The sequence below is a fragment of the Schistocerca serialis genome, chromosome 2 (genome assembly GCF_023864345.2).
Source record: "Schistocerca serialis cubense isolate TAMUIC-IGC-003099 chromosome 2, iqSchSeri2.2, whole genome shotgun sequence".
NCBI lineage: Eukaryota > Metazoa > Arthropoda > Insecta > Orthoptera > Acrididae > Schistocerca > Schistocerca serialis.
This window is the reverse complement of record NC_064639.1, coordinates 186,771,875-186,788,575: the sequence shown is the minus strand read 5'-3', so window position 1 is coordinate 186,788,575 and position 16,701 is coordinate 186,771,875.

Sequence of the window (16,701 nt, the reverse complement as noted above, 5' to 3'; positions counted from 1 at the left end):
ATGTAAAAGTTATTAGCATTGAGGAATGCGGATTCACTTCTTTCATTTATTCTCTGATTCATACGGCGTTCATACCGGCACATATATGGAAATGGATTTTTCAAACAAAATTCCCAAACGAACACGAACCATTAAATAACTACTAATTCTATGAATATTACTTTCTTTAATCATTCATTAATAAATTAAAAACTCTTAACTTCTAATTATAACACCTTTTCTTTTTAAAGTTCAACATGAATCAGTTTACCCTCGCGTTTGATGCGAGTCTCTTACAAAGCATATCTGTGTCGTCTATATCGATTTTAACTCTCGCGCCGACCTCAACTGCTTTGCGCGGGAAACTATCTTTACGGCGTTAACCGTCACTCACGATTCACTGCCACAACACATCCCTTCACACGTTTACACATCTAAGCATGCACTTGAAACTATATATGAACATTCACTCGGAACCTCTTTTGATTATTCAGCGTCATTTGTGGGAAACATTTCATTCTTCTTGAAGGTTAGTTAGATCCTTTATAAATCTTGATGACATTAGCAATGCTAAAGTTCCATGTTCACCCAAACCACAGGTGAAGCCTATCTCCACTATCTTCTTTGTAGCACTCGATAGTAATTGTTAGTCACTATTTCTATAATCTATGTCACTGATTAATTATTTCAGTTTAAAGTTTTCTAACACTACACACACAGTTTATTGTTATGTTTTTACGAGCGTTCATCTCTGTCACTCGCAGCACCATTCCTCCCTATCTTCTAATCTTCATTAAATTTTTTCAAGTCGTTATGGGAAAATAACCCTTTTATTTTGTTCGATCCCGGGTATGCTAACAGATAAGCCCCAGGATTCGGAATTTGTAGGATAATGTATGGGCCAGTATATAGTAACTCCCATTTCTTTATACTCTTCTTTATTAAGGATGATTTGGTATGTCTTTTGACTAGTACCTTTTCTCCGACACGGTATGTCTGTACCCTCTTGATTAATTTGTCATATTGTTGTTTTCTCTGATCAGCCTTTTTCGTCATATTTATGATGGCTTGTCTTATTTTTTCTTCCCAAGGCATCTCAGTTTCCTGAGTTTTGGGCATATGTTCAGTCCAGAAGTTTTCCTCTTTTGCTTCGAACATCAATTCATGAGGTGTATATCCAGTTGAGGAGTGGGGCATGTTATTGTATATCTGCTCAAACTCTTCCACATAATTTGCCCACGCAGTCTGCTTATTATGGCAATACGTCCTCATAAATCGATTGAATTCTCTAAAAATTCTCTCAACCAAATTGCCTTGTGGGTGGTAAAATGATGTTAGTATGTGTTTCACACCGACTTGAGACAAAGTCTGTTTCTATCGGAGTCCCGTGAATATTTTAGTATTGTCTGTTATGATCGCCTTAGGTGTACCAACATGTGGAAGATAATCCCTTATCAATCTTAATACAATTACTTTGGCTGTAGCCGCCTTTATCGGGTATAGCTTTACGTATTTCGTGCACACATCGAGAAATGCCAACACATATTTAACACCACCTCTTGAAGTAGGTAACGGTCCACACAGATCGCACAAAATTAATTCTTTTGGTTCTTGGACTAATATAGAGCATAATGGGTGCTTAGTCCCTTTTGAATCCGGCTTTGTTTTTTTGTTGTTTTTTTGACAGATTATGCATCTCTTTAAGACCTCATGCACTCTGCGCTTTATGTTGGGAAAATAACAGTACCCACTTATCTTGTCTGCACATTTTGTCGCACCGAAATGTCCCCAGGTTAAATGAGTGAACCATACAAGTTTCTCTATTTGCGCCTCAGGTATACAAACACACCAACGGACTTTGTTTGGCCTTCCACAGCGGAAAAATAATACGCCATTTACCAGCTTGTAATAATTTGCCATCTGATCCGAAGGTTGCTGTTGTAACCTTTGAATGACACTTCCCCATTGAGCATCTCTTTTCTGTAACTGGGCCATATGCGCACACAAATTGACGTAGTACGTCTTAAATGGATTTTCCTGCAGCAGCAATACAGGGAATTCTGAGTTATTATTTACTTCAATCTCTTTGGTCAAACCCTGCGGTGACCTTGATAGAGCGTCAGCAATAATGTTTTGCTGCCCTGAGACATGTACGATCTTAAATTGGTATTGTTGCAGAGCGAGAGTCCATCTAGCCAGTCCGGGGTGTAACAGTTTACACGTTTGTAAAAACGTTAATGATTGATGATCGCAATATACGATAGTCTTTGACCCATATAGATAATAATGAAATTTTTTAAATCCCCTGACGACCGCAAGAGCCTCTAATTCTGTCGTCGTGTAAGTTCGTTCACAGTTGGACAAAACACGACTTGCAAACGCAATAGGACAGAAGGTGAGTTGTCCATTTATCTTGCGTACTTGGAAAAGGCACACTCCAAGACCCACATTCGACGAATCTGTTGACAAGTAAAATTCTTCTTGCATGTCCGGATGGTACAAAAGCGGTGCATTTACTAATTGCTTCTTTATCTCTTCGAATGCTTCTTGACACTCTAATGTCCAGAGCCAGGGCACATCCTTCTTCAACAGACTATTTAGAGCTGCTGCGTTCATGGCCTGATTTGTTATAAATCTTCTAAAAAATGAGGCAAGACCCATAAACCCTTTTAATTGCCTCCTATTTCTGGGTGTTGGAAACTTATTAATCGCAATTAGCTTCTCCTTGGTTGGTAAAATTCCCTTTGCTTCAATTATATGGCCCAGGAACTTGATTCTGTTTACTGCAAAATGGGATTTCTGTAGGTTAGCAGTTATTCCCATGGTTTTGAACACGTCCAACACCCGACTCAGTAAGGTAATATGCTCCTCCCAAGTCTTCGATGCAATAAGCAAATCATCAACAAACACTGTTATCCTGCTTCTGAGTTCTGGGCCTAGTGCATAATCTAGAGCTGCTATAAAGATTCCAGCACTAATGTTGAGTCCGAAAGGAACTACAGTAAATTGGTAACTTCTTCCGGAATAAATAAAAGCCGTATATTTCCTTGATGACTCATCCAGCCTGACTTGCCAATAAGAACTCCGCAAATCAATGCTCGTCAAATATTTGACATCTTGGAACCATTGTATAAGTTCGTCTATGTTTTCCGGATGTGTTCTCACTGGAATTATGATTTTATTTATTTCTCTGGCGTCGAGTACCAGTCTCACAGTCCCATTTGGTTTTGGCACGACCAACAATGGGGAGCAGTATGGGCTTGTAGAGGGTTCGATCAAACCCCATTTCAACATGCGATCTATTTCTTTTTGAACTTGAGCCTTTAACCTCCAGGGAACAGAATAGAAAGTTCTACAATACGTTTCGTGCGGCTTAACCTAGAGATGGCATATGTATCCCTTAATAACTCCTGGCCTTTCATCAAACACGTTTTCATACGCTAATAATAATTCTTTGAGCTGCTTCTTCTGATCTTCAATAATGCGGTCGGATTCATTTAACTTCTCATATACTAATTGACCGAAATCTTCTTTGTCTTGGAACTCATTAATTACGTGCCATTTCGAATTTTGTGCCGTCCTGATTACTTGCACACTGATCCCACAATTATATTTTCTCGTGAGGCTTTCCTTTTTCAACAACTCCAACTCAATTTCTTGTTTATTAACATTCAACCAAATTTTTCCTGTTTTAAAATCTATTCTGCATCCGTATTGACGTAGGGTGTCGACTCCGATAATGCAATCTACCACCAAATTTTTCACAACAAGGAATGTGCTTAATATTGCTACATTTCCGACTTCTACACTAAGTAGTGACTGCACTTTTACATTAGCCGATCTAGCCCCAACGGCGCGTATTATTCTGCAATTTTGAACTGGAAAAATTGGTACTCGTCTTATATTTCTGATCTTGTTGAATAGAGCCTCCGAAATAACATTTGTGGTTGCAGCTGTGTCTAAAACTGCCACTATAGGTACAGTCTCCAAAATGACTTGCACTTCGGCTACTGCCACCTGTTCCTTATCCTCATCTTGAGGTTCTAAGTCCTCGGTCAATTCATCTGCGAGCAATCGTCCATCATTATACGTTAGCATGGGTACACATATCCTGTTGCCCCTCCACCAATTGTTGACCGCTCCTCCGGGGCACGAGTGGGTCCTTACAAGTTTGTTGGATTTTGATTTGCCTGCTGGTTGACATCGTCCGTCACTTCGGTAATTACCGGTTGATACGCAGATGTCCGTCCCCACTGATGTTGGTTATTTGAGTTCATTCCCCCCGGTTGGTTCCACTTTCTATTACTGTTATTGTTCCAGGCTTGAGGTCTGAAATCCCTTTCGTTCCCCCACATGGGATTGTATCTTTTCCCATTCCTGTTGTTCCTTGGATAGCCCCTCGCAAGACTATTGCCGGTATTACTATTGAGATTTTGAGGGGTTTCTCCACTATTTAACGATCTCTGTGCATTCCCTTGCCTACCATTTGGTGGAGGTTCTATCTCCCTATATTGGAATCTGTTATTACGGGCTTTCTGGTTGTTCTCTTCGATAATATCTATGTGGTCTAATGTCGTGAGGAACGACTCCAAGTCTTTATCGTTGCCGTAAATTAATTGATTCCGGATGCTAGTTGGTAGTCTTGCCTTAAGTATGTTTATTATGTCTGGCAAGGGCATAGGTCTGTCCCAGTATCTAGTTTTATTTATATATTTTTCAAAATACTTCCTAAAAAAAATGGCTCTGAGCACTATGGGACTTAACATCTATGGTCATCAGTCCCCTAGAACTTAGAACTACTTAAACCTAACTAACCTAAGGACAGCACACAACACCCAGCCATCACGAGGCAGAGAAAATCCCTGACCCCGCTGGGAATCGAACCCGGGAACCCGCGCGTGGGAAGCGAGAACGCTACCGCACGACCACGAGATGCGGGCATACTTCCTAAGGCTTCCTTTTGAAAAGGAGAAAGGCTCTGGGTAGAGCACCTCCTGCCTTAGGCGTTCCTGTGCCCCTTCTGACCAGAACTTTGCTAAAAACGCCTTCTCAAAATCGTCATATGTCGAGCAAACAGAAGTCATGTCCGAAGCCCAGATCGCCCCCGAACCTTGTATATATCCTGTAACGAAACTGATCTTCTGCCACTCCGACCAATTTCTGGGTAGCACTCCTCTGAAACTTCGAATAAAAACAATTGGATGGACCCCCCTTTTGTCCGTGTTAAAAATCTGGAATTGCCGATGCTTTATCATTTTTTCTTTGGCATGGCAAAGGCTTTCGTAATCTCCGTTAGATAAAAATTCACGCGAACAACTAGCTCGTGGCAATTTAATGTTTGAGTTACTTACACCAGTCGGTATCGTGTGCGAATGTGCAGTAACTGGCTCTATAGTTGCTGCCAACTTCTGCTGCTGGCCTGTATTCATTTGTTCTGAGCCTTGTTGTCAAACGCGCATCGACTCTTCTATCGTTTGTTTCCAATGCTCTAAATCAGCACCTAACTGCTGTCGCACTTCCTCGAGTCCTTTCGCAAACAAATTCTCTTCCTGTTTGCCAGATAGACTCTGGAATGCTGCCTTAACATTTTGCTCAACGTTTTCACACATTAGCCTTTTATTTTCTAATGTGATTTCGGATCATTTACCCGTTAATACATTAATTTGGTGGTCTATAACGTCTTGACGCTCTGTCAGATGTTCAACACTTTCTTTTAGGTTAGTCTGCGTACGTGCCAATTCAGGAAGTTGCGCAATTGCACATGACATGGCATCTTGCTTTTGTACTAATTGCGGAACCATTTCCACCTGTTCCCGTACAGTATCTATCTTAATAGCCACATACTCCTTCATTTCTACACGTACGCGGTGAGTAGATTCCTCACATTGAGCTTTCACCAATTCTATTTGTGCAGTTAATTTTCGTTCCGTCTCTTCGGCCTGATCTTTAAGTTCCTTGGTCTTCGCCTCTATCCGCTGCTCTAACTCGGAAAAACTGTCTTGTAACTGCTGCTTAATCTCAGTTTTCAAATTTTCCTGTCCTTCCGTAACTGAGGCTAATTTCGCGTTCATGTCGGTTTTCAAATTTTTCTGCCCTTCAGTAACTGAGACTAATTTTGTGTTCATATTTTTCATGCTCTCGGTTATCATCTGCATCGGTCTCATGATAATGACTAATGGATCTAATCCATGTTGCGTATCTGCCGTTACATATCCCTCCGTATCTACAGGGCGTTCTATTGCGCTATCTGTAGCCATCGGTTCTACAACACTTCTTACTGCATCATTATTATCAGTGCTAACAGCTGAAGGCTGTTGCGTGCTGCTCTGCTCTGCTTGACTCATCTTAAACATTGCCCTAGTTAAAACCATATAAATGTTCTATATATATATATATATATATATATATATATATATATATATATATATATATATATATATATATATATATATATATATATATATATATATATATATACACTACTGTCACTATATGTAACTCCGTTCACACAAGAGTACTTCTGTGGCTAGTTTCTTACTGTACTTATACAGATAAATGCAACTGGGGCCGGTCAATCAAACTACATCTAGCATGAACACAATTAATCAATGTTCAGATATCCAATAATACTAAATAGAAAAGCGTATACTTCATCTATACTAGCAAGCTTTAATAATAAAATTATAGATCTGGCCTTTTCTCTGCGCCCAGCGTGTTGTTTTATGTTCTTATTTGTAGATCCACTTAATTTGACTGCGAGTATTTCTTCTCTTTTCCAAGCGTCAGTTAAGTTGGCTCGTCGTAGTTCACATGAAACAGAGAACAAAATTATTTTAACAACGTCCAACAACGTGTCCTGTCACGGATTGGCCATTATAGTGAATTATATAATGTTATTGGGAATGCAGCTTGCCGCTAACTTGGCGTAATGTTTTGTCTGTAAAGACGTGTATTTGGTGCCTTTATGATTCCTTCACTCTCACACATAAATCTGTACCGTAAAGTAAGGGCCTCCTGTTTTGTCTTTAGGCTGATCCGTGATAAGACAGCCAAACAATTATACTAATGGAGGATTCTGAGCATTTTCTCTAATTTCATTCACTCTCTCTCTCTCTCTCTCTCTCTCTCTCTCTCTCTCTTTTCTATGTACGATTTTAAATATAATATTTCATTACGTGAAATCAGCCCAATAGAATCTCTGGTGGAGCCCTTCGTCTTAACATTCAGCGGCTGGCTTGCTGTAAAAGATCTTTATATCTATTATTATTGTTAAGCGCTGCATTCAGTTGGGAAAATCGATCGTTTGAACAATTCGTTCCTTTTACGACAGATTTTGAATTTCAGATGTGTCCGAAGCCTTTTTGGACGATTTTATAAAGACTTGTCGATTGCAGGCTCTCTTCGTCACAGCTGAAACTTCCCCACTAATTACAGAGCCAAGACAATCATCAGTGATTCAGACAAAAAACTCATTCGTCATTCACTCTAGAATAAAAGGGTCACAAACCTTATTTTTGAGGAAAATTGTATATTCAATCCATCTCCATTACATGTTCCGTTTTCTGTTGATTCCCAGTCTTACTTAATTTGTGTTTACAATTTTTCTCTCTCTTCAAATAACCCGCTAGTGGCACAAACGTTAATAGCTCGCTTTAGCGAGAAGAAGAGCAAATATGTCTCTTTTAGCAACCCGACAATCTTCCAAAAGATATTTCCGAAGCTGTCCTCGTTACCCGTCTATAATAACCATGGAGAATACATACATGTCTCTCATATGTCTCTCTGTTATTCCAAAGAATAAACGTACTGGAAAATACCTTGGCGTCGACGAGCTGTCGGCGCATATATTACTAGAAAATCCGATCAGATGCTTTTCAAAAGCGAATAAATGTGGATGATTTGAGTGACCATTATTAATTATTGCGTGGTAGAGGGTAATTTTCCGTGGGGAGATTACAATGCCCCTCGCAGCGAGCGAAGTTTGTGAGCTCAATTTTGATTTACCGAACACACTTACACAATAGCTTTCAGCCACAGCCGTCATTGGGAAAAGAAAACACACGACTAACCCTGTCTCGTAGACCTACTACATTTACCTACCGCACTCTTAAAAACTCCCTCCCACTGTAATGGAAGATCCTCATCTAGCATTTTCCCCAACAGTTGTTCAAATTTTGGACAGGTCAATATTATCTCAGCTGCTTTTCTGAAAACTTTCATATAATTTTATACATAATATGCTATATTTCACACTAAAATTTAAGGAAAGGAATCACTTTATTTTCAGTGTTACAATAATTAACTACTAGCTCTGAAAGTACAATTAAAATTATTTTTTGTAGAAACATTTGAAATTACAAATTATCTTACACTCTTAAAATTTCCAGTATTAATTATGCAATTTAGTACTGTTTATTATCTTTATTTCTGGATTCATTTAAGAAATAATAAAACTAGTAGAGATTCGTTGGCGAAGAAAAATTGCAAACCCTTCAGAATATTTTTATTTCCACTAATTGAAGCAGTACTAAGCATGCCGCTGATGTTATCAGATGTATTTTGGGAGAACAATGTGATTTCTGCTTTGTTAATGCGAAAATTCAAAAGAATGTGTGATATATATTAAAACCTGGCAAAATATAATAACATAACAACAAAAATTCTGCAATAACAATCTTCAAATTTATTTAGATCAATTCAACACTGAGGACCTAAAATGTGAGAATTTCAGCTTCATGAATCAGACCCCTAGACAAGAAGAACTGGAGCCAACTCTACACGAAAAACAACTGTATTTACTCGAATCTAAGCCACACTTTTTTTCCGTTTTTTGTAATCCAAAAAACCGCCTGCGGCTTAGAATCGAGTGCAAAGTAAGCGGAAGTTCTGAAAAATGTTGGTAGGTGCCGCCACAACTAATTTCTGCCGTTGAATATATGTAGCGCTACACAGGCTTGCTTTCCAGGCACATAGATAAATACTGGCGCCAAAACCTCTGCGTCAGTAAATAAATTTAAAAAAAAAGGGTGGAAGACGAGCTTTTTACTCCGCCCCGAGTTTCGACTACTGCATTTTCATACATTATCCAACAAAGTAAATACAAATTCCGTATTGTTCATCTTCGAATGTAGCAGCATTTCAATGTACTACGAAAGTCCGACTGGCAAGACTGTTTGGGGTTTTTGTCAATATGGCCAACTCTACATTCTGAATTTTTTCCTACCTGTGAGAAAAGGTGGTTGCTAATAGGAACTTTTATGAATTGTGAATAACAAACAGTATACTCTTCACCATAAGAATAATACGAATGTAAACATTTTGCGATGTATTCTTTCGTGTTTGCTGCTATCTCATTTAAATCCTGTCTGCCTAATAAACTACGAAACTAGAGTGAGACTACAGCAAACGCGAAAGAATATACATATCATGTCATGTTTATATTCGTATTATTCTTATGGCTAATAGTGATACAGTCAGAAATGAAGCACAGCAATTGACTAGATTTTTAAATCTAAGATGACTCTAATATCTGTGCAGAATGTAATGTAATGTACTAAAGAGGCGTCTGCAAAGATTTTCAAACGGGGAAAAATTTTCGCTAAGCTCTCATTCAGAACATGTTCTATCATACGCAGTCTATTATTTGGTTCTTGTTGATCATTAACAAAGGAAGCAGCAGTGTAAGTAACAACAAATAGCAGTCTCTTGCCATTGTTTCGCTAATGAGACGATTCCTCTCTTTTTTTAATTGTAAGCGGCGGTAGCGCGCAGAAAAGCAAGCCATGCCGCGAGCGGCGACAGGCCGTAAACACGCACTATCATAATGCGACAAACAATGCAGGACACAGTACAGTAATGCATTTTCAGTTTCGAGTGACGTAAACACCTATAACAAAGAAAATGGTACTTATCAGATCAAAGAAAAATAAGCAATCAATTCAAACCAGATGAAGCACGTGAAAAAGGAAGGGTACTTTTATAAATACGGACGGAGCGCCTGACGCATAGCAATGGCTACCTGGTAAAGCTTAACTGCTAAGCTTACGACTCGAACCAAACTACTGTAGCTGTATCGTCATTCATTCGACCTAAATTGTGTCTCATCTTAAAGTGGACCAACTTTGTTTCGATTGGGAGGTGCGGCCTAAAACTTTTCTCTCCTCTTGAATTTCGAGTCTCAAATTTCAGGTGCGGCTTAGATTCGGGAAAATTTTTTTTCCCTTGATTTCGAGTCTCATTTTTCAGGTGCGGCTTAGATTCGAGTAAATACGGTAAGTAAACTAGAAAGTTTATTGTAATCTTAGCTCCTCTCAAATTTTTCATAAGAGATTTTGTTTATTGTGGACAATAGTGGGAATTAGTGAGGAGGAAGGAGATTACACCACCACCACACAGAATCCAGAACTTAAACAGACCCAAAACATAGACATCAACCTTTCGTCCAAAAGCCTTAACCCTGCAGAAGTATCAGTCCTTTCCAAAGACCTCACCTTTCGCCCCACTCCCAAATTCAATCATGTGGGTGTTGTTAAAGAGCTTCTCTCCTTCTCCTGGTCATATAGTGGAACATTTTTCTGACACCAACCATACAAATCAGACTCAACCAAAGATCAATGTTGAATCCTGCCTGACTCAGTTCACTCCTCCATCCAACTGTGATCCACTCCCACTGCCGGCAAATTAACCCCTGTTAACTTCGAGAATTTCTTAACCTTTAATCTTGCCTCACCATCATTTCCCAAATCCCTCAATATGCTAACTAACCTTCCACCGGCAGAAGGAACTGCAATCCATCACCTAAAAACTAATCCTGACCTTATAATCCTACCTGCTGACAAAGGCTCCACCACTACTGTTTTGAACCGCAAGAATTACCTGGCAGATGGGCTCCACCAGCTGTCAGATTCATCCACCTATAAGCCCTGCCACAGTGCCCCCATTCCAGAAATCCAGCAGGATCTTCAGTCTCTCCTCAAATCGTTAGGCCCATCCAAGAACCTCTACCCAGAGTCCATCCCTCCCATTACCCCCACCACTCCCTGCCCTCCTACCTTATACATACTTCCTAAAGTCCATAAACCCAACCATCCAGGATGCCCCATTGTGGCCACTTACTGCGCCAACTGAGACAATCTCTGCTCTCAGATGCAAACACCTTCAGCCTAGGTGTCCTGCTAATCACTATTGATGCCACCTCCCTTTCTACTAACATTCCTAAAGCCACCTTCCTCGAACTAGCTTTCCCAACACCCGAAACATTCCGAACCCGCAACATCCTTCCTAGTCACCATGAATAACTAATCCTCATTCACAATTGCTTCTCCTTTGAAGGCAATACCTACAAACAAATCTGGGGTACAGCTACGGGCACCAGCATGGCACCAGCCTATTCACGGGCCATCTATAGGAATCTTTCCTAAACACCCCGAATCCCAAAACCCTCACTTGGTTCAGGTTTGTTGATGACAACTTCGCATTGTGGATCAAGGGTGAGGGCACCCTATCCACATTCCTCTACAACCTCAACTCCTTCTCCCCCACTCACTTCAGCTGGCCCTACTCAACCCAACTAGCCACATTCCTCAAAATTGACCTCCACTTTAAAGATGCCTACATCAGTACATCTGTCCACTCAAACCCACCAACCACCAGCAATACCTTCACTTCGACAGTTGCCACCCATTCCATACCAAGAAGTCCCTTCCGTACAGACTAGCCACCCATGGCAACACATCTGTAGTTACAAGCAGTCCCTCTTAAAATATACTGAGGGTCTCACTGAGGCCTTGACACACCGTAATGACCACCCCAACCTTCTACAAAAACAGCTCTCTCTTGCACATCTTACAGTCCCTCAAAAGTCCCACTGTCCGGATGCAGCCTGGCATTCCCCTTTTGACTCAATAGCACCCAGGACTGGTGCAACTTAATCGCATTCCTTACGAGGGTTTTGACTACCTCTTGTCATGCTCTGAAATGAGAAGTGGCTACCCACTATTGTTCCCACCTCTCCCAAAGCAGTATTCCATCACCCACCGAACCTACACAATATCCTTGTCCATCCCTACACAATTTCTGCTCCCAAATCCTTGCCACATGAGTCATATCCCTGTAATAGACCTAGATGCCAGACCTGTCCTGTACATCCTCCCACCACCACCTACTTCATCTGGTCACAAACATCACCTGTTCCATCAAAGGCAGGGCTACCTGTGAAACTGGTCATTAGATTTACAAGCTACGCTGCAACGACTGTTCTGAATTCTATGTGGGCATGTGAACCAACAGGCTGCCTGTACGCATGAATAGCCAGCGACAAACTGTGGCCAAGAAATATCTGGACCACACCGTTGCTGAGCACACCTCCCAACACAACATTCTGAACTATACAAGTGGGAACTCTCCTGCAATATATCCTGTGTTCCCATAACACTCCTGGCCTCAACCTTCATTAGTCATTGTCCTTACCCATCTAGCCATGTCCTTGTTCCCATTTCAGCACTATACAGCCCTCTATTCTACCATCTTTTTACTTCTCTCCTTTTCCTCTACCCCTCCCACCGTCAAATCTCCCAACTGCAGCAAGTTGCCCTATCCTCTCTCCTCCTTGTCCGTGTACACTCCCACAAGCAGCACTTTACAGTCTCCTACCCCTACCCTGCTAACCCTTCCCCTCCCTGCCCTGGTCTCCTTCATACTCCCACCACCTGGTTGCCTCTCTCATCATGCACTGCTTTTTGCAGTCTGGCTTCAGCTGCCAAAGACTGTGGTCATGTATATTTGAGTTTAGTGTGCATGTGTGTGTGTGTGTGTGTGTGTGTGTGTGTGTGTGTGTGTGTGTGTGTTGTCTATTTTTTATGAAGGCCCTGTTGGCTGAAAGCTCACTTGCCAACAGTTTTTGTGTTATGCCTATCTGTGACTCAACATCTCCGCTGCATGGTGAGTAGCAACTCTCCTTTTCGTACACTGAAGGGCCAAAGGAACTGATACACCTGCCTAATATCATGTAGGGCCCCCGCGAGGACACACAAGTGCCGCAACATGACTTGGCATGGATTCAACTAATGTCTGAAGTGGAGCTGGAGGAAATTGCCACCAAGAATCCTGCAGGGCTGTCCATAAATCCGGAAGAGTACAAGGTGGTGGAGATCTCTTCTGAACAGCACATTGCAAAGCATCCCAGATATGCTCAATAATGTTCATGTCTGGGGAGTTTGGCGACCAGTGGAAGTGTTTAAACTTAGAAGAATGTTCCTGGAGCCACTTTGTAGCAATTCTGGATGTGTGGGGTGTTGCATTGTTCTGCTGGAATTGCCCAAGTCTGTCGGAATGCACAACGGACATGAATGGATGCAGGTGATCACACAGGATGCTTATGTAAATGTCACCTGTCACAGACATAGACATATCAGGGGTCCCATATCACTCCAACTGCACACACCCCACACAATTACAGAGCCTCCACCAGCTTAAACAGTCCCCTGCTGACATGCAGGGTCCATTGATTCATGAGGTTGTCTCCATACCTGTACATGTCCATCCACTCAATACAACTTAAAATGAGACTCATCTGACCAGGCAACATGCTTCAAGTCATCAAAAGTCCAGTGTTGGTGTTGACGGGCCCAGGTGAGGTGTAAAGCTTCATGTTGTGTAGTCATCAAGGGTACATAAGTTGTCCTTCAGCCCCAAAAGCCTATATCAATGATGTTTCATTGAATGGTTCACCTGCTGACACTTGTGGCCCAGCAGTGAAATCTCCAGCAATTTGCAAAAGGGTTGCATTTCTGTCATGTAGGATGATTATCTTCAGTCATTGTCGCTCCCATTATTGCAGGATCTTTTTCTGGCCACAGTGATGTCATAGATTTGATGTTTTACTATATTCCTGATATTCACGGTACACTCATGAAACGGCCATACAGGAAAATCCCCATTTCATCGCTATCTCGGAGATGTTGTGTCCCATCGTTTGTGCATCGACTATAACACCACATTCAAACTCATTTAAATCTTGATAACCTGCCATTGTAGCAGCAGTAACTGATCTAACAATTACACCAGACACTTGTCCTCTTATATAGGCGTTGTCAACTGCAGCACCTTATACTGCCTGTTTACATATCTATGTGTTTGAATATACATACCTAAATCAATTTCTTTGGCACTTCAGTGTAATATTGTTACATTCCATCCTGGATTTTCCATAGTTTGAAAACATGTATTCATTTACATGAGCAAACACACCTCACACATACATGACCGGCAGCTCAGACCGGAATGCAACTATCATGTAGAATGGAAGCAGCTAACTGCAGGGTTTGGGGGGAAGGGGGGGGGGGGAGATAAGATATAGCATTGAATGGGTGGGGAGAGTGAAGATCATGAAGATCATCACCTGGCAGACTGTGAAGGTACTAGACTGCCAACAGGAGCACACACACACTTACACAACCACGAGACATACACATGGGCTGCTGGTTGGTAGGTGTACCAATAGAAAAAGCTGCATTAAGAGCTGGTATATGGTAGGGATGCTTTCACAGGTGACGTGGCCTCTGAGTGGGTAAGATAAGCCTGTAACAGGACTGTAATAGGATATGCTGGGTGAGTGCATTGGGTAAGTCTTGCACCTGGGTCTTCCATGGGGATATGATCACTGTGGTAAGGGGTTGGAATCGGGAGTGCCATAGGGATGGACTAGGATGTTGTGGAGGTTGGCATGATGATAGATAATCAAAGCCCTGGTGAATGTAGTGGTTCAGTTGTTCCAGTCCAGGGTGGTACTGGGTGACAAAAGGGCTCCTCCTTTGTGGCTGGTCCTTGGGGGTGGTGGGAGGATTGGGAGTCACAGACTTATCCTACCCTGTCAGAGGCCAGGTCACGTGTGAGGGCTTTTAGCTGTATATCAACTTTTATCTGAAAATGACCAGTTTCATGATGTCAAATCACATCTTCATGTTTACATACCCCAGTAAAATATTTAAGCCTTGATACAGGAAGGAGAAGGACTCACCCTTTTTAAAATAAAATACTGCTACCTACAACAATCAGGGCATTACAGTATAAACAGATGGGCTGAAAAACTTACTTGTTCAAAGCGCATTTACTTTACTCAAGGAAATGGTGGACAGCAGCCCACCAACCACCTCTCCATGCAGGGCCACACTGCTAATCAATGCGCTCATGTGTGTCATGGAGGGCACCAGTGCAACCAAACATAGAGCAGGGAAAGGTACAAATATTGTTTGCATGCATGCCCAAGTATTACGGGAAATTACACATCGCATCCACACAAACTATAAAATACTTCAGTATAAAAATAGTTAAAACCAAACAGATCATCACTATAGCATATAACATATAGTTTGTGAAAAGTACAATGTTCCTGGTGTATATTGCATGTGCAACAGTAATGCTGCCAGGTGTCTGGAGCAGACTGGTAGAGGGTTTGGTATTAGGTTTTGAGAACACTAGAGTGAGGAATTTGAAGTCTTCTGATTCTGGCCACTCCATGACATTTTTAGCTAATAGTTTAAACGTCTTACACAGAGAAGTAAAGTGGCAAGCTTTAAACACTCTGGAAGAGAATAAAATTATGTGGAATCTAAAGCTATGACCCCAACACATCCTTAACAATCAGGGTGGAGTTGAGACATTACAATATACTGATGAACTTTGATTGCCTTTCAAGGATATAAAGTCATAGTTGTTCAGCTGCTTGGTTATTGATCCAGGGCTTGTTGTTATATGCTCTGAATCTGGTCTATTTGGTTTTAATGATTTTTGCAATGAAGTATTTTATAGTTTATATGTTTGTGCTGTGTGACACGGGCCTCAAACATTCCCGTGATATTTGGATACACATGAAAATGTCTGTAACTTTCTCCACTTTGTGTCTGGTAGTGCTGGTGCCCTCCATGACACACATGAGCATGCCGACTAGCATTGTGGCCATGCACAGAGAGGCAGTTCCTGTTATGAGGTAAAAGCCCTTTTAAAATGTCAGTTGTTCAGCTGGACAATTTGAACTATGACATCCTGCTTATTGCGGGTAACAGTATTTTATTTTGAGAAGGTTGAGTTCCACTCCTTTCCATATCAGGGCTTAAATGTTTTACAGACATATGTATACTGAAACGTGTTATTTGACATCAAGAAACTGGTTGTGTTCCTGCCTGTAAAAGTTCATGTGCAGCTGAAAGTAATACATTTCAGAAACATACATTCTCTGGTCCCAGAAGCATTCTGCCCCATACGCTCCACCCAAACTTTCCACCCTCTCTTTCCTGTCACCTCCTCCCTGCTCTCATCTCGCACTCTCTTTGTGTGCTGCCATCTGCCAGCGTAGCTGTCCATCTTTCCCTGCTCCTCTCCTTTGTTGCTCCATCCCCCTCCCTTTTTCACAGTCTCCTGAGACTGTGCCTATTGACAGCCTAGTCCCTGCATACTCTGCCAGACAGTGCTCTTCCCCCCCTCCGCTCCCCCATACAAACATGACAGTAGCACTCCAGTATGAACTGCCAGAAATAGTGGTCATGTGTGCGTGAGGTGTGTTTGCTTGTGTGAATGAATGTGTTTTCGTTTTCTGATTAAGGCTGTGGCTGAGAGCTAATGTGTAAGTTGTGCGTGTCTGCAACTTAACTTGCCATCTTTATGTTAAGTACCAATCTATGTTTTCCATATGTTGTTGATATTCCAACCTGGAGCTTCCATTGTTTG